This window comes from Carettochelys insculpta, chromosome 5 (assembly GCF_033958435.1).
Source record: "Carettochelys insculpta isolate YL-2023 chromosome 5, ASM3395843v1, whole genome shotgun sequence".
In the NCBI taxonomy this organism is placed as follows: Eukaryota; Metazoa; Chordata; order Testudines; family Carettochelyidae; genus Carettochelys; species Carettochelys insculpta.
In genome coordinates, this window is record NC_134141.1 from 5,078,299 (window position 1) to 5,097,145 (window position 18,847).

The window sequence follows — 18,847 nt, forward strand, 5'->3', positions numbered from 1 at the left end:
CGCTCAGCTTCCAGAGAATGTGTGTTCCTAAAAGTCCATATTTCAGGTTTTTGGCCAGCCACCTGTGAGGGTCAGAAAGATTCCTTCCTTTTCCTCGTTCCCCCAGTGTATTCTGTTTTGCTTTTTCTCCTTTGTCTAAAGCACAGCAGGGCTGACAGCTACAATAGGTACAGGAGCAAGGTGCGGGGGGGCCTAGCACAGAGCCTTGAGTGGAAGGGATGAGGCCAGTCAGCCCTTCGCACCACCCAGCGCATGGCCCTGGGCCTCCACAGCCCTCAGAAGCCATGCAGACCAGCAGAGAGAAGCTCCTGTGATGTTTCAAAGGACACTGGAGCTCCCAGCTGCCACTGATACAGCTGCTACCAGAGGGCAAGTGCTTTCTCCGCTCTTCACTTGCATGATGTGACCAAATGGAGTTTCTGAGGTCAGGCTGGCTGTTTCCTATCTGAGTGCTGAATGTGTTGCTGTGCACATCCGCGAGACAGCCTGGCACACACACAAGTGGTATAATCCCTAACGTACGGATGCAGCCTTGCTCCTGGCCTCTGACAGTATGCTGCCGAGGTGCTGTGGGAGTGGCCTGCCTGGTCAGCCCTTTGAGGCAAGCTGGGCTCAGCCTTGTCCCAGACTGAGCAGCTTCCCCTCAGTCTCACTGGTGAGTTGGCAGTAGAAGGGCCAGTTAGCAGCCCCAGCTGTGTGTAATGGGCCTTAATTAGAAAGATGAATCTCAGCAGTGGGGAAGTCGGGACAGCACTTTGTCTATAGATCTGGGAATTCGGGAGGAGCGTGGAGAAAGGAACAAGGGGCATTTCCTGCTGAGAGGAGCCCGAGGAAGCCAGTTTGAGGTGCTTGGATAGAGCTGAGGAGAACCCTAGAGTAAGGGCTTGCAGCTGGAGGCTAATTCCCCCAGGGAGCAGTGCATTCTCTCTTGGGGAGCCCTGAGGTAAGGCCCACAGGGAGAGATCCCTGGAGGTAAACTGCTGGAGTCCCCAGCCAGCAGTGGGGGACCCTTGCTGGGGGAGAAGCAGTTTCAGGGGATCTTTGCAGGGCCAGGAAGCAGAGGATTTCAGTCAAGCCTGAGAGAGGCAGATGTGCTGTGCATTTGGATGTTGTTCGTGACTCTTGAGCTGACCTGTTGTTACCCAGCAGGGGAGAGGAATACCCTGTGTCTTGGCCAGAGCACTGAGCCAAAGAAGACCTGGAGCAGGTGTTCCCAAACATCATTGCACTGTGACCCCCTTCTGACAGCAAAAATAATGACATGACCCCAGGAGGGGGTCCGAAGCTTGAGCCCATCTGAACCCTGGTGCCCTAAGTGCATGTGGAGGGGAGAGAACAACGCCTGGGCCCTGCTGCCTGGGGGAGGGGGAAGAGCCTGGGCCCCACTTCTCCAGTTAAGAATATCCAGCCCAGTTTGAAACCTGAGCCCTACTGCCAAGCTTCAGCTGTGGCCTTGGGCACAGGAATCCCAGGCTCCAACAATTTTAAGTCAGCCCTGGCAACCACATTGAATTGGGGTCACCACCCACTTTGAGGTCCTGACTCCCAGTGTGAGAACTGCAGACCTACGGAGCGAGCTGGGATGAGACATCGGCTGGGACTGGCCATTGCTGGGTGGTGCATGTGGCAGCTGGAAGTGGGTAGGAGGTGAAGTCCTGCGCAGTGCTTATTCTAGGCATGAGTGGTCCTCTCGGGCAAAGATATGTGCTTACAGGGATCTAATGTGTGCTGGTACTTTTGAAAGAAGGTTGTTAGTGGACCTCAGTGTATGCTCGGTCCACTCAGTGAAGACACTGACATAAAAATAATTGGAAAAAAAGAAAAAATCCAGTTGAAAAATACATTTAAGTTTGAGATTTTAAGGTGTCATTTGAGACATACCTTCACATTACATTTTTAATTTTGTTTAAATTAGTTATATCTTCTGTAAGAGTCTGCCAGTCCCTTGAGACCTGTGTTTCCCACAGGCTAGGATCTCATTAAGAAGAATCTCTTATTTTGTAGGAGAGAACTGGGTATTTTAAATAATGAAAAAATTAATAAAGTAACATGTAGATTGCATTAGCAAAACACAAGGCCCTCATTATTTATTTAGAAAAAATGGGTTCTGCATTGCTAATTGGCAGGATGAACATTTGCAAAGGCTCTAAAAGCTTGAGTGCCCAGCACTTGGGTATTAGAACTGCATTCTCTGAAATGTCATGTTAATTAACAACTCTTTTCCAGTAACTAACAGGATTAATTGTTGTACAGAATTTTTTAATGAACACGCATTGTCTAGGAAAAACTACACTAACTGTGTAGTAGGAGATGCTAGTGATATAAAGGTTATTAAAGGCATTAAATTAAAGTTATCTAAATTCCAAAATCTTGCCTCTTCCAGCAAAATGCAATTTGAGAGTATAAAGTAGAACTTGTCTGGGGGCTGTGGAGGTCTGAGAGCTTAACAGTCTGCCTTTAGCTAAGGTACATGTGTCTTGAGTTACTCTTGCTTAATTTTAGCAGTAGGGAAGATGTTTTCTAACAACGGTAGCTTGTGTTGGGGTGTTTTGATATATATATTTTTAGTAGTGATGTATAGGGTTTGGACATTGTAGTGTTTACTGTTTTTATTCTGAATCTTGTCACTTGGGATGGGATCTGCTTGCATGTAAATCAAGTGGATCCTACTGGTGAAAGTAGTGCAGTTGCCAGCAATGATCAATGATCAGAAAATAGAGTAAAATAGGAATCACTAAAAGAGCGTTTCCATGTACATCTAGATGTTGGCATTAATGGATGGACCTAGCAACAACAGAGATCTTTCTTGTAGCTATTAAGCATTCAGGTTGAAGTTCCTTTCTCCTGGGAGGTAAAGCTACTCAACAGCAGGATGTGTTTCCTGTTTGCCAGATTAAAGGAATACTGTCAGCCTGAGTTGTTCTGAATCATTCTAACTTAAAACACTTCTGTTTTCTTTAAACTGTGTGTCCTGAATTTTACTCCCATACCCTAACAAAACTGCAAGTTCAAAGATATTTATCAAGAGATCGGTTCAGCAGGAGACATTGATTAAAGCCCAAATCCTGCATTTGATTTGTACAGATAGTCTTATGCATCCATACAGATCTCCATACAAGTTTGAGGCCTAACTAAGTAAATACTGTTCTTCTAAATACTTATACCGATACATAGTTCAGGGAAGTATGACTTTGAGTGTGAGGAACTGGACTGGGATTCTGCAGATCCGGTTCAATTCCTGGCCCTGGCAGAAAGTTCCAATATCTTCCTGACCAAGTCCCTTAATCATTCTGTGCCTCACTTTCCCATCTGTGAAATGGGGATACAACTGCTTCCTTTCTGTCATCTTTTTGTCTATTAGCTTATAAAGTCTTCAGAGCAGGGTCTGACTCACTGTGTGGAGCAGTGCCCCAGTTATAGTGTCTTTGCATGCTTCTACAATACAAAGAAGCTGAAAACAATTAGCTGAAGGGGGGATTGGGGATCTTAATGGGAGTCTTGAGCTGAAAACAATATTAAAGTGATCCCCTTGTCATCCAAATCCACCAGTGAGTTGTGTAGTATGGGAACAGCTCAGCACAGCGTTATTATCTGTGTTGAGGAAGAAAGTAGAAAAACATGTTCAATGGGAAGAGAAAGCAACCCAAATCCCCACTGAACTGTTCTTTTGCTGCACAGCAGTTAGCTACATTTTATTGCTGAGCATCAGTCTCAAACTTGGAGATTTTTTTGGTGGAGTGTGCTGGAAACTCAGATTCAATATAGCTCTTGCTGATACTTTACCAGCAACATCTGGCACAGCTCTGAGATATGCTTGTTTATAAAGAAGAGTCACAAAATGCAGGTGCAGATATTGCTGCAAAGAAAAGCTGCAGGAAGAAGGAATCTCTCGCCCACCACATTTTTCCAGGTATGAATCTTCTTTCAAGTGTTCACTGTTTTAGTCCCAATTCTGAGCCAAGAATTCAAATGCCTCATTTTCTATCTCAGCTGAGAGATGGTAGGCATGCTTCAGTCTGCTGATTATGAACCAGCCCTCTGTATTTCTTACACAAGTTAATAACGGTACTAATACAGAATGGAAAATAAAACAGCCTGAACAAACTGAATTCAGACAGCCCGTTTAGCCAAACTGCAGTAAAGCACTCTTACCCTGAAGAAGTGCCTTGTTTTGTGTGGGTACTTGCTGGTACTGAGTACTGGTGCCTCAGCAGCCCCAGCCATGGGATTGGCCTAAGCGAATAAACCCACTTCTATCGGGTGCTTTTTAAAAACAGAGTTAAAAGCTGAACCCGTTGCCTTACCTTCCCACTTCTCTACCTTGTGCAGTCTAGAGGACAAAAAACGCCCCACCAATGCTGAAACTATAGAGATGGCTAAGGTCTGAAGAAGTGGGTCTGTCCCACGAAAGCTCATCATCTAATAAATTATTTTGTTAGTCTTTAAAGAGCTACTGGACAGCTTTTTTGTTTTGATAATGTATAGACTAGCATGGCTCTTCTCTGTTACTACAGAGAGAAATTTTAGAAGATTCAGTGCCAGATCTCCAGGTGGTGCAAGTCAGCACTGAGGTCAGTGGAGCTATGCTCATTTACACCAGCTGATAAATTGGGTCTCTGTATTTGCATTCATCTGGGGGAGAGATTCTATGGTGTATTCAGTGATACATGGGATCTCTCCCCTCAACAGAATGCGGAGAGTTTATCAGCTGGTGAAAATGAGCATAGCTCGAGTGACCTCAGTGTTGATTTGTACCACATGAGGATCTGGCTCTGAATCTTCTAAAACTTTATTTTCCATCCGTCTGTTAGTCAGTGGCTTGAAATATAATGGCCATTTAAAGTTATTTAACTTAGTAAACAGATAGGACTCAATTCACTGCGCCATTACTCCAGATTTATGTGGGTGTAACTCCACTGATTTCAATGGTGTTATCGCTGGTATTACATTGAAATAACAATAGTGAATTGAGGAGCTAATTCTTCAACCCTGCAGGAAGCAACAGGTAGAACATGGTGGCTTTAACACACTGTAATAACAGTTTATCTCTGCAAATCTGTTTGTCTGTGTTTGTGCAGCACATAGGACAAATATGTCCTGATCTATGACCAGGACTCCAAGGCACTATCTGGTAATACAAATAAAATACATTTAAATAGGAAAAACAGTATTGTGAGAGATTGTGCCATAGCATAACAAATTGCTTAAAGTGCAGTTCAGCACTGAAAACTACAGAAATTTCATTGAGAGACTGGTCAGAGTAAATTTGCTTAATTAACAGCTACCATTTTCCTCCCTCCAACTTTCAGCCTTGTAAATGCAGACTGGGATCTGAAAGCCAAGCTGTGTTCTTTCTGGCTCATGCATGAGTTCATGAACAAAGATCCTGCTAGGTAAAATCCACCCATAGTTATGCCTGTAACTTTGCAATTGCACCTGTAGAGTTTGGCGGTCTAACTGGAATTTATTTAATTAAATTCTGTTGATGATGCATGAACCAGAAGAATCTAGCTCTGTTTCCTATAGCTGTTTTGGCTTTGCTGGGCAAGTAGGACAAGAAGGTAATCAAAACAACTTACTTTTGTCACTAAATTAATCTTCTTTAATTTGGAATATGTGGCATTCAGATCTTTGGAATAGAATGGCCAACTTTTAACATGGTCACAACAGCCTTTATTTTTACCAAGCAAGATTAGCAGAATAAGGAAAATGGTGACATTTGTACTGGAGTAGCACTGCTCCAAGAGGTCTCAGTGAACATCATGTGGACAAACACACAGATTCTTGCCCTGAAAAACTTGCAGTCAGACAAGACAGACCAAGGGGAAACATAAAGCACAGAGAGATGGAGTAACCTGTTCAAGATCACCAGTTGGTCAACAGAAGAGCAGTGAATCCCAGATCAATGCTCTATTAACTGGACCACATGGCAAGGGGTTTGTAGAGTCTTTTAAATGTATGCATACTGCTTCAGCTATGTTCTGAAGGGTTCTAAACTCCATATCTTCTTATAAGACTTGTGATGGGGCAGACTGGGCCCTGAAGCCCCTGCTGGACCCTTTTGGCCTTGCCAAACTCCATTCCAGTAAACCATAGAGAAGTTGTCCAAGGAAAGCTAGAGTGTTGGCCAGAGGAAGTGGCCAATCAGGGGCCAGGAAGGCCCTATAAGACAGCTGCAGGAAAAGAGCCGCTTAGTGCCATGGGAAATCTCAAGGAGAGAGGACGGGCTGCCTGAGTGAGCGGCAGCACCATGGAGAGCTCTGAGTGCAGAGCTGGTGAAAGATTATAGCTAAATTCTGATGGCTTGGTAGTGGAGCCCTGTGGTAAGGGCAAGGACTCTGTTTCCACAAGGAGGAAGCACTGTGGGGGAATGACTCCCTTGCCAAGTGGAGAATAGACTGCAGGGGGCACTGCTAAGGGCACTGAGATGGGCCCTTGTCAGGTGGGTACCCCAGAAGGGGCTTGATTGATGCAAACAAAATGTGACTCAGCCAGAGGGTTGAGTTGCCAAAGAGGCTTTGAATTGATGTGGCGCAGACATGCACACTTGCCCAAACGGGGAAGGGAGGAGCTCGCAGAAAGTGAGTGCTACTCCATTACAAGTCAGGAAAGAGAGATTACCTCAGTTCAAACTGTGTTCTCTGCTGCAGTGATTACAGATCTCAATTTATGCAAGTATAAATTATGATGGTGAAGTGTCCTGTGACTGGGCTTACAACATTCTAATGTTGGTAGAAAACACTTTGATTGCTGGAAATGGTCAGACAGCATTCCCAGCAGGAATTAGCTCATGTTGGAAACCACCTGGTACAGCTCCCATTTGTATGCTGATTGCTGTCTTCTCATTTCTGTGGTATTCATTCTGTTCTTGTGGCCTAGGGTAGGTGCTTTAAAATACTATCTGAGTTCTGAATTGTGTTCTCTGTTTTATCAAGTGTGTTCTGAAAGCAAGGGTGAAGTTTATTTTTATATGCGGGGTCTCTTACCTGGTAATTGGCCTTACACCTGTTGATCTGCAGAGCCCTAGATTCAGCAAGCATAATTGTTATCAATTACCAGGCAGCAGAACATATGACTGTGGTTTAATTAAGGAATGAGGGAACAAGGGAGCACCACACTCTTGAGTTTCTGAATTCTGCAATGCAGTTGTGATGTTCAAAAGGCATAGTTCTGGAAGGGTCCATAATGCAGCATGGCTCTGGAAGGGTCAGGTTCTCAGTGCTGAGGCAGTTGCTGGTGGCTTATGAAAGCCACTGACAGGATATTTTCCTGATTGCTGGGGCTTATGACCAATAACTCAGTGATAGGGAGTAGGGTGCTAGCCAAGATGAACTCTGCCTAAAGGGTATCTGTCGTTTCTGATTTGTCTCCTTCTAAAGGCAACAATTCTGATCTTTTCAATCTCGCTTTTCTAGGCCTTTGATCATTCTCATTGCTCTGCTCTGAACTCTCTCCAGTTCTGCATCAGGCCAGGGCTGCATTCAAGATGAGCCTGCACCAGTGACTTATACAAAGGTATTACAGTGCTTTTGGTATTATTCACCATCCTCATTCCTTAATCATCCAAATATTGTTAGCTTTTCTTTTTCTGACTGCCAGAGGTCTCCACTGAACTGTCTGCAGTGTGTCCTGTGGTCCTGTTCTTGTGCTGAAACAGTTAATTTACCACCTTGTAAAGTTCAGAGGATGTGTAGCATTTCCTCTCCTGTGCACATTTATCATTACATTTCCTTTACTGTTTTGATTCCCAATCACTTCACTTGTGCAGCTTTCTCATTGAACATCCCCAGCCTTCCTTCTCTGGGGAAGGAGTATGGGAAGCTGGTAGCTGGTGTGGGAGGGAGCTGGGTATCTGGGCAGCAAGGGCTGCGTTCACATCTTCGTGTGTCAGTTTGAGTGAGAGAAGGTCTTCCCTGTGAGATGGACAGTAAGCAATAGTTGTGGGTAATGAACAGCGTCGCGCTGACTTGAGTATTATTGGGCCAGATCCTCAGCTAGTGTAACTTGGCATAGCTCAGTGGAAGCTCATGGGTCCACATTGACTCACACCAGCTGAGGACCCTGCATCTCTCCCTCTATCTACCTACTCTCTTTATAGTGTCTATCTGACTTGTAGCCTGGAGGCCCAACTGAGATCATGGGCCCATTGTATTAGGGGCTATCTATATGCACAGTCAGAAAAAAGTGCAAACAGCATTCAAATTGCTCCCTCCTCACAGAGAGGTATCAAAGTTGGGTCAGACAGTGGCAGTTTCAAGACCTGAAAAACAGGAGATTATCTGTAGTTTATCTAATCTGTCTTCTATTATACTACCCTCACCCTGGATTCAGCCAAAAGCCATACATAACCCTCATGATTTCCTAGTTGTAAACCATGGAACTGATCAAGTGATTACAGTTATTAAATGTATTTAAATCCAGTGCTGGATTGGGACCTTATGGCTGTGTCTACACGTGCCCCAAACTTCGAAATGGCCATGCAAATGACCATTTCGAAGTTTACTAATGAAGCGCTGATATGCATATTCAGGGCTTCATTAGCATGCGGGCGGCAGCGGCGCTTCGAAATTGACGAGCCTTGCAGCCTCGCGGCGCGTCCAGACGGGGCTCCTTTTCGAAAGCACGCCACCTACTTCGAAGTCCCCTTATTCCCGTGAGCTCATGGGAATAAGGGGACTTCGAAGAAGGTGGCGTGCTTTCGAAAAGGAGCCCCGTCTGGACGCGCCGCGCGGCTGCAAGGCTCGTCAATTTCGAAGCGCCGCTGCCGCCCGCATGCTAATGAAGCGCTGAATATGCATGTCAGCGCTTCATTAGTAAACTTCGAAATGGCCATTTGCATGGCCATTTCGAAGTTTGGGGCACGTGTAGACGATATCAGTGGGGTAGAAATTGTTAAGTACATTATTGAAAGGACATGAGACCCTCCTGTGAATAGGAAAACTCTTCCCCTTCCATCAGCCTGATGAAATCTGTGATATCTTCCTCATCACTACTGTAAATATTTTGTTTCCTTTTTTAGTTTGTTGTTCAGTGTGTGTTTGCCATATGAGTTTATATATTTAGGGTATGTTTTTACTGACTGCGTATTGATTGAATAGATGGGATGTTAGTGTTTTTGCATTTTGGACTTATTTTGGACTTACTGGCAACTCATTTATTTATTTGGCACAGAGATGATAAATGAATAAAGGTTTATCTTTTTTTTTTTTAATCCATACCCTATGGTTGTTTTTTACATAGATTTAAAACAGAAATAGGAAAGTGAGCCAGCGGACAATTTAGTGATGTGAATGTGTTTAGACACGTTGCCACAGCTCTAGCTGTAAATTTAAGTAGGGAAAAATGAAATGATCTGCCTTGCAATTCCAGGGCTTGCCCTGGCCTTCAGTAAAGGGGTGAATGGCACCCCCACATGCTTCTAAAAAGCTGCCAAGGCATTTGTGAGGTGGAATTCTCAAAGCATAGAGTTGCCAATGTTTCCCCCCTTCACTGGATTTACAAGTGACGATTAAAAACAGATGAGTGTGTAGTGTCTCACATGGGCCTGACAAACCAGCTGAAGTCTGTAGCTCCCTCTACAGGGATTAGAACAGCGGTGTCCAATGGGAATTCAAAGATCACCACACTTGTGATTGTCATCTTTCCATATTTGCCACATTTGCCGCCCACTCTAAATAAATGCCCTCCCACTTCCCCAGAGCCAGGCACTCTCACCCCCACACCCGCTCTAAATAAATACCCTCCCCCAGAGAAAGGCTCCCCCAGAGCCCCTTTCTACATAAATGCCCCCCCTTCCCAAAGCTAGCCCCCCCATTCTAATTCAATGAAGATGACTCACCAGAGCTGCTGGGACTGCTGCCAGGGCCACCACGCACTTCTGCCACCAAGAGGTGGGGATGCGTGCCTGGAGTGGACATTCAGCACTCCCTGCCTGTGGCTCTCAGGAGGAGCCGCATTTTGCCACAATGCAGCATCCTGTTTGCCACATGTGGTGAGTACAAACATATTGGACACCGCAGGATTAGAAGATGGAAATATAGTTAAATTAGGTGTACTGTGCACCCTCTGTGAACTCTTAGGAGGACCGGAACAGGATAAAGCAGAAGGATCACTGTGGGGGCAGGCCAGAAAAAACTGTAGGTGACAGGTGATTGGATATATAGGCTTCCATGCATCCAGTGCCTGGTAAGGTCAGAGGAGATGGGGCCACTTTTTCAGGCAAATTCAGTACAGTACTGTGTTGCATATAAATTACAAAAATTGGGGGAAATTTAAAAAATTAGATTTGACAATGTAAGGAAAAATAAGCTTCTGTGCTTATTTCATTTACATTATGAATCGATGGCTAATAGCAGCATTTTTCTTCATAGTAAAGTTTTAAAGCTGCATTAATTGAGCGGCCAGTTATAAATGTTTGAAAGAGCAGCTATAATTATTTTGGTCAGCATTACGAGCATTTCAGAGTTACAAACAACCTCCATTCCTGAGTTGTTCATGTTTCTGAGGTTCCACTGAATCTTCTTTTTAATTCAATGTGCCAATTCAAATCAAGGTTTTGAAAGTAGTTCACCTGCTTTTAAAATGCTGCAAAGGACTTCTAAATGGCAGTTTTTTTTCAAAATGCTTAAAATCTGCTTTTGCCACTATTTATAGGCAACTAGTGGGCTGGTTATGAAAATTCTCCTCCTACAGCCTTTCTCATCAGGTTGGTGAATGCTTCTATTTTTTGTGAAGGTTAGTGCTACAGAGAGTGAGCCTCTCAGTAGGGGATATGTAAATTTCTTCTTACTCCCCTCATTTATGATCTGTGTAACACTTTCAAGATGAGCCTGAACAGGAGACAAGCATAGATCTGCATCATTCATGATCAGAATCAAAGGGCTGTATCATGTCCTTGATCCTTGCAAAATCTCGCCTCATTCGCATGGTGCTTGAAAAATCACTTCTGTCATATTGCCAACCCAGTATGAATGTGATCATACATCCATTTCACAAAACAGAGTCGCCTAGATAAACACATGTGCAAGACAAGTTGCTGCATAATTGTATTTCTGTTACCAGGGTCCTGCTACCACTCTTTTCTGTGCTCCGTTTTAACCTTACTTTTCTGTTAGGCTCATCTGGGCCCAACCATACACTGGGATCCACTATGACAGATTCCTGTGTCCCACTGAGACCCTTTAGCTTCAAAGGGAATGTCCTCTAGCAGGGGCCAATGTAGAATCAGAGCTGTAAATGTTAAGCTCTTTGGGCCATCATTTTAAAGTGAAGTTGTATACGGAGGCCTCAGTGGAGAGGAATCTCAACAGGACTTCTCGTGGTCTTAAATTTAGGCATGTGCTTAGGTGCTTTGCTAAAATGATGCCTGAACATGGCAGTGTCCCACGTGAGCACTGATCTTCTTTTAGGACCAAAATCTGGTCCCATCCAAGACAACATGACTTTTGTCATTCATTTCAATGGGACCTGGACTTGGGCTTTATTAGTTACGTAAATGAGCCCTTCGGCACTAGACCTATGCCCCTTTTGCAAGTCTTGAGGTGGGATTCAAGCAAGAAGGTCTTGACATTGCTTGGAACAGAGGTTTGGATGCACGGCGCTCTCCTACCTGAGGGAACACAGTTGCATCTAACATAAAAATAACTACAGACCCAAAGCTTAATCACCAAAAGACATGTTTTGAGTATACTAGCCCCCCGCATAAGGTAACGGTGCTGGGCTTCATAATGACCAACCACTGATGGGAATATAATTCCCTGGGTGCTACATTAGACACATGTTTTGAGAGGTCCCCCATACAGCAAGAATTTCTGGTCTGTGGGGTCAAAGGACCAATTTGATATTGAGTGCTCAGCTAGAGCCCTTCTTAAGTTTGTGCTTGGATCTATTCCTGATACCTAGAGGTTACCTAGTAACCAGATGGCATGGTTCCAACATGCAGCTTCCGTCACTAAAAATTTCATCCTGCCAAGATGGAGGAGTTGATTCCCATCGAACATCGATGCCTGGCTCAGGGATATGGCTGACCGTCCTGCTAATGAGCAGCTGGCTTTCTGCAGAAGGCAAATGCTGGAAAAATTCAAAGCCATTGGGGAGCAATTGTCAGAGGTCTCTGATTAATGTAGATTCTGACAATAGATAAGGTGCTTCCCTCTCCTTCCTTTTGCTTAATCCTCTTTTACTTCCTTTGTGTGTTGTGATGGATCTGAGATTTGTTATATTTGGGAAAATTAATAAAAACGTATAAATACAAAAGAGGAGGAAAGCTGGTCTTTGTGGCCGCATGGAGCCAGTCTAAATTCAGTAGGACTATAGGCAGGCACAGGAGTCCATCCATGTGGACAGGCCTTCCTATGTGAGGGAGGTAAAGGGGGCAAGTTCCCCAGGCCCCTGTGTTTCTCCAGGGCCCGGTGTTCCACCCCCACTGCTGCTGCAACAACGGCATCACCCGGAGCCCCAAGCCCTTTAAATCACTGCTGGAGCGTTGTGTGGCGCACTTCAGGAGGCTCTGAGGGCTGCAGGGGCCAGCACGGTGTCCAGCAGTGCTGAGGACTGTCTGGCCCTGGCCCTGGCCCTGGCCCTGCCCCTTCCTCCCAAGGCCCCCCTCCTTCTGGGTGCACAGACCTGCCCCTGCTACCATGCCTCCCCCGCACATGGATCAGAGGGCAGGATCCAGGCACATGCTATCGCTTATGAAGACATGTTCTCAGTCTGTTGTTTTTGCAGGACCTTTCCCACATTTAGTTCAGAGGCAGGACAAAGTCCCGTAAAAGCAGCCTGGTTCCTGTGGAGGTAACAAAATTGGGCTCGTCCAGAGGTGCTGGAACAATTTTTTTAGGGGAGGTGTCGAGAGCCATTGAACCAAATTGTAAATCCTGCATATAATGGAAACCACTTCACACTGCCGCTCTCCCTGCACCACTACTGCCTGCACCTATGTCAGTTTCTGCTCTGTGTGGATTCCGATGCTGCCCTTGTCCACCTGTGCATTAAGCCATGCGAGCAGCATCTCTCCCGGGCAGTCTTTTTCTTTCTCTCCTCCTCTCGGAATGGTACATGCTGGGGTGTGGAGTGGACTGGGCAGAGATGCTCCCTTTGAACAGGCAGGATAAACCGAACATATGGTAACATGACGATGTGTTTGATTTAAAAATAGGTACTCTGGACCAGATCTGTAGCTCTCTGGGGTAAGTGGAGCTGTGCTGAGTGACAGCAGCTGAAGTGAGGGCCCTTAGAGCAGAAATATAGAGCTCCACAAAGCAAAATACAGGTCCATATTTTCAACTCAATAGGCTGATGTAGTCCACCCTCTCCTTTTCTCACCTTACTAGGGCTGCATCTACACTATGAGATAAAATCGAATTTCAAGGCATTAGCTTGATATTAAAACGTGACTGTCTTCACAGTTAATACTATCATCTCCTTTCATTGAGCCATAATACTGATTACAAAATATCGATATTATGGGATGATATAGCATCAAATTTGAATTTAAAATCTCAAATCAAAGCTAGTGTGGAAGTGCCATGTCCTTAATTCAGATTTATTAGCATCCAGAAGTGTCCTGTGTGTATCCCACTAAGCTATGTGCTTGTTTAGGCTGCGCTTTTCAGAGGCGCCTAAGACTACGTCTACATTACCCCAAAAGATTGACCTGTTCGGGGTTGATCTTCTGGGGTTCGATTTTGTGCATCTGGTAGGGACATGCAAAATTGACCTATCAGGGGTTGGTATCGACCCCTGTGCTCCTCGTAAGACACAAGGAGTAAGGGAGGTCTCCCATTGACCTTATTCACCCACTGACCTTATTCAAAGAGGACAGCCAAGTAAGTCGATTGCAGGATGTTGATTGCCATAGCTAGAACTGCGCATCTGCAGTTGACTTACTTTCCCTAATGTAGACATAACCTAAAGTTGTCAGCCCCCCGAAACCCATAGAATGTCACTGGGCATGGCATGTCTTACGTTCCTTTGACAATCCCAGCCATACCAAAGAAATGCTGTCCCCCATCCTCATGCACTGCCCAGCAAATGAAGTGGGAGTCCTTCAGAGTGTAAAACTGTCTCATGAGGCATACACACAGGTGAACAGCATTAAAGTTACCTTGGTTACCTGAGCAATTACACTTTGGGGCTTTTGGCCTATCTGTTATTGAGTCCCTCAATATCTCTCTTCCATTTTCCAGCCAATGTTTCTTAATAAAAATCCCCTCACCTTCCTGGTGTGAGTTCATGTTGGCAGCCTGGTTATTAATCTGCTTCTGTGACTGTACTTCATGTTCATCTTTTGTGCAAACCTGATTTTAGCTCCTACACTTCCACTCTTTCTCCATCCCCCGTAATGCCTACTTGAGCTTCAAGGCATATGCATAGCGGTAAGGCAGCTTTTAAAATTGCAGACATACAAAGAAGTGACTCAATGGTGCACAAGTCATACGACATTTTTATAGGCAGCTTATTTCAGTCTCCTGAGTGGAGTCATACTTGTGCACATAGTTTAGATATAAATCTCAGTACATTGTCCCTCTTGATTTCTCCCCTGCAGCGGGTTTCTTCTCTTTGTTGGTATGCCAGTTGTGTCTCATCTCCCCATGTGTGAGTAATGGCAGTTAAAGCATAATTTGTGTTCATGCATGAGAACATCTTGTGAGAAAGAGCAGTGTGTGGTTGTGGAGCACTCACAGGGAAGCTGACACGACAGGAGAGAGGAATGAGATGTAACACGCTGGTTTATGATGGGGAGATGCAGTCAACCAGCATTCCACCTGCATTGCAGTTCCCTAGGAGTGAGTGAGATGTGCACCATATTCATTTTAAAGGTGCAAAGGCACAACAGTGAAAATATAAAAATGGATTTTTTTTGGACCAGCCAAAAAATCATAGTCAAGGGGTGGGGGGAGGCCAAAAAACTAGTCAGCTGAATCCTGCCATGAGCTAACTAAATTAAAGCACCGAGTCTAAAGGAAAACCAGGAAGTCCTGTGGCACCCTATAAACTAACAGATTTTTTGGAGCATAAGCTTTCATGGGCAAAGACCCTTTTTGTCTGAGGCCTGTCCTTGCCCACGAAAGCTTATGCTCCAAAATATCTGTTAGTCTATAAGGTGCCACAAGACTTGTTGTTTTTGCAGACACAGGCTAACACGGCTGCCCCTCTGATACTTGATTCTCCAGGAGCGGTATGCCCAATATGGAAGACACAACACTGGGACTCTGAGGACTTGGGCTCTTTCCCTGACCTTCTGAGTGAGTTTGTGGGTAAGGTCACTGCTCTGTGCCTTTGTTTCCCCCTCCTTTGGATTCTTTCATGGTGGGTCTGTTTAGCCCCCGGCACAGTGAGCCCTGGGCTGAGGCGAAAGGCACTATTGTAATTCAAACAGTAATTATTTTCAAAGATACTGATCAGTGTTCGTTCCCACCGACCTTAGTGTAAGCTGTGAGTATCTGCCGCTTTCCCTTCCCAGCATGAGCTGCCTCGGATGCAGACTGTGGAGCGCCAGTTGTAGCACTGCACCTCCTAGGACTGTCCAGAACTCTGCTGCTTGACCAGGTTCTGAGGCGGAGTTCCCAACAGGAGCTGTGGCCTCTCCTTCTGGCTCCTATGCCTGCGCTTCAACACCATCTCTGCCAGGGCTTCGGTTACCCTTTACCAATTCCTCTGCAGCTCCAGGGAGACCCACAAAATGTTGGTGCTTTTCACTCCTCTAGGCTACATGATCGCAGAGCATGGGGCTCCCTCATGGCTGCAGCTTTTTGCAGCTGGCCACCTGTGCTCAGGTGGGCTCAGAGGAGCTGTTTGATTTTTACTGCAGACTTCAGTTTGGTACAGTACCCTGTTTGTACATGAAAGCTCCTTGGCACTTTAAGGCTCCTTCTCTTGGGTTTCTTTAGCACTTTAGCTCATCTGTCTTGGCTTTATTTCTATCTACCAGGGTGGTAGCTTTCAATACATGTTGTGTAAGTCACCATGCCTTGTTCCTGAATAGGGATGCAGAGCGAGGGATAGCGTCAGGCAGTCTTGCAGACTCAGTGTTTTCCCCTGAATGTAGGCACCGCTTCCTCTCTCCCCCAAAGGCCAGAAGAGGGGCAGGAGGAGGCAAGGCCTTTGGCTCCCTCTCACTTGCCCCGGTCAGGCTGGCTAATTGCAGAGAGGTAATAAGATGTCTTCTCCCAATGCATGATGCAATAGGAACATTCCCTCAGTTAGGATTGGCGGCTGTAAGGAGAGAAAATTCCGTCCCCCTGCCCTGACTTCAGGGGCAGGGACCCAACCCAGACTTCTCTGGCTCTCGGTATCTTGTTTATATTGTGGCAGCATTTCCAGCAAGGTGCAGGAGAGAGGATCAGTACTGTGGAGATCAACCACTCCTGCTATCCCTTGCGGGGCTATGACTAAACACCTCCCAGCAGTTGGATACAGTACGCCTTGTTGTTTTAATTTTCTTTTTATAGTTCAGGAGATGAGACGAAAGTGCCTCTTATAGAAACAGCTAAGAAATTACTCTAGTTTTGTAGGCATAACTCTCTCCCCTTTTCCAGCATTCGTAGTGCACGGAGATCCTGCTCCTTATTTTACTGTGTGAGCTTTAATATTCTCCTGTCACCGGTGTGGCATGGACTCATTCTTCATCGGCGGCTCACAACTCTGCTGTTGTTTGGGCGGGAAAAGGGTGTTTATACTGAGCTCAGAGCTGGGGTATAGTTTTTAATGAGCTTTACAGCTGAAATGAAAATAAAATTCGTTCTGGTTGAAACTGTCCATTTTTTGATGAAAAACTGAAGAGTTTGGGTGGCAAGTTTGGTGCTGCTAATAAAGAAAAATCAGCTTTTGGGCTCAGAAATCTTTGAGGGACACCTGAAAACTTTCATCTAAAAGGGTTTCAAACACTGAAATAGCGTACGGGTTTTAGTGTTTCACAGAAACTTCGGAAAAAAAAATTAAAGTTTTTTCCACCAAAACTGTTTTCAGCCAGGTCCATACTGGTCCTTTGTGAGCACATTGGCTCTTCCCAGGCACCTGGTGAAAGGTGCTCAGGGACCTACCCTATCTGAGCTAGGGATCATGGCGGCTGAGATGTGGCTTATGTAGTCTAGGGCACCCAGAAGCTCATTGACTCTTAGTGGGTGCTCTGCCTGATTCCTTTAGGTGCTTTTGAAAATGCAAGCCTAGGAGTAACATATAAAACACTGCAACAAAAATAAGCCTTTTCCTTTTGGCTATAAACATTTATTGGGCTCCTGCAAGGAATTAGTACTTTGTGAGTACTTCCAATTAGATTAGTTTATGTAGCTGCTAAATTCTCTAAATAGTTTTAGAAAGTAATCTGCCATTACATTGAGTTATTCAACTTTGCATAATTCTCAACCAGTAAATCTAATAAATTTGCCAAAACCTTCAGCCTCCTAATATCTGTCATGATTTCATGGACAGTAAATTCATAGCAATCACTTATAATATGTCAGATGCTCTATGGGAATTTTGGTGTTAATCTCTAAGGATGTATATTGTCTGTACCAGACAGGTGTACGTTCCCATCTCCTTTACCTTTCCTCTTTAGAGTGGTCTCGGCCTTCATTCACTTATGTATTTAAGTACTTGCTGTGACTGGGTCAGGCCAGAGAGCTACAGGAGAGTGACACAATTATTTTAGCTCTAGATTAAATAGGTTCCTGTTCCCAGGGTAAACTAACAAGGGCTAATCCAGAACCCTTAGGAATATGCCAGAATCAATCAGGGCAACTAAAACACCTGGAGCCAATGAAGAACCGGTTGAAGGTTATAAAGGGTTCCCCTGCTGTTAGCTCACTGTGCACAAGGAGCTGGGGCGAGAGGGAACTGTGGCAGGTCTGGGAGGAGCAAGCACGAGCAAGTGCCAGGAGGAAGAGCCTGTGGGCAATGAAGGTGCTGGGAAGGGCTGAGGAGAAGTGGCCCAGGGGATTGGAGCCATCATGCAGCTGATACCAGCTCTATTGCAGGCAGCTGCTGTCACAGGATCCCTGGGCTGGAACCTGGAATAGAGAGTGGGCCTGGGTTCCCTCTGTCACCATCGCCTATGCAGCACTGGAGAAGGACTAATTTGGGAAAGGGTCTTTCCTGCCCTGACTCACTTGGAGGGGCAGCAGAAACTGCAATTTGATCTCCTCTCTTTTCCCCATCCTGGCCAATGATGAGGGTGGCTCAGCAAACAGCAAGCTGGTGTCCTAGAGAAAGTATCTGAACTGAGGGTTGCCATGAGCCTCTGAGGCCAGCAGTCTGCCTGGAAGTGCAGGACCCACCAACGCAGTGGGGGAGCTTCTCACACTGTCTAAGTTTAAGCACACAAGTTCCATCAAAATGCATGGGCTACTTGCATGTGCTTGTTTAGATTACGGTCTGTATGATTTAATTGCGCTAGATCAGCAACAACTAACAACACTGGCAGAAACTAAAATCAAGGTTAGGATAAAAAAGAAAAGCTTTTGCCACGTGGAACTGCAGTTGTACAATGAATTACCAAGTCTGTGTCTAGTGCAGTTCAGTGCCTTGTGCTTTCAGCGAAACAATGCGTCTCTGACTGGCCCTGAACAAGATTATAAAGCAGTAATGAATAAAAGCGGGAGCCCCTTAAAAAATGAAAACTGGGTAATGGGGAAGCATCGTAATGCATTAATGCTACTTTCTTCGGCTCATTTCCCTAATGGTCTGAGGGAAGTCTTTGCATGAGTTGAGATTCAAGAGCTATTCTGGGCAGGAGGGGGTAGAGTCTTCTGTTGCCAACCCCATGTGCTCAAAAAACCTGAATCAGGCCTCCTCTGGGTCAGAATCCTGAGATTTAAAATATTAATAAATGTGAGGTTGAATGTATTAG